Source organism: Myotis davidii, unplaced genomic scaffold (assembly GCF_000327345.1).
Source record: "Myotis davidii unplaced genomic scaffold, ASM32734v1 scaffold964, whole genome shotgun sequence".
NCBI lineage: Eukaryota > Metazoa > Chordata > Mammalia > Chiroptera > Vespertilionidae > Myotis > Myotis davidii.
The window spans coordinates 2,729,492-2,729,973 of record NW_006298351.1 but is presented as its reverse complement, the minus strand read 5'-3'; the positions used below and the strand labels follow the sequence as shown (position 1 = coordinate 2,729,973).

General features: G+C 57.3%; 1 protein-coding gene across 4 annotated transcripts in view; it reads right to left on the bottom strand.

The window, feature by feature from the left end:
• The window catches only part of PTGS1 (prostaglandin-endoperoxide synthase 1 (prostaglandin G/H synthase and cyclooxygenase)), a 20,074-nt gene that overhangs the window by 14,054 nt on the left and 5,538 nt on the right, over nucleotides 1-482 (bottom strand). The gene's annotated exons all lie outside the window — the stretch shown is intronic.

Genomic DNA, 482 nt, shown 5'->3' with positions numbered 1-482 from the left:
GGGGGGGGGGGGGGTGCAGGGGAAGAGCCCAGGCCCCAGGCTATAGCATCAAAGGCTAGGAAACAGCTGATAAGACCCTGAAGCCACATGCCTCTAGAACATTCACTTCCTGCCAAGTCAGGACCCAGCCCTCAGGGCAGGGTTTGCAGCATTGGGGAAAGGGACAAGGATGGGGGTCTCTCTCAAACCAGCCCCCAACCTCTGGGCACCTGGGCACTAGGAAGATGAGATCGCCCACCAGCCCCCTATCTTTGCAGAAGAGAAGGAAGAGCAGGTATCCTGATGTCCACTTGCAGATGGGGAAACTGAGGCCCAGGTGGAGGGAAACCCAGGAGGGTCACCTAGCAAGTCATACCAGGCCAACTGCCATCCCTTCACTTCCAGCCCACCTCACAGACTCGGCGATCAAGTCCAAGGAAAGAGGTTTCCCAGAACCCTGAAGAGAGTATGAGTTTGAGAGGACTTCAGCTGTCTCAGCTCCC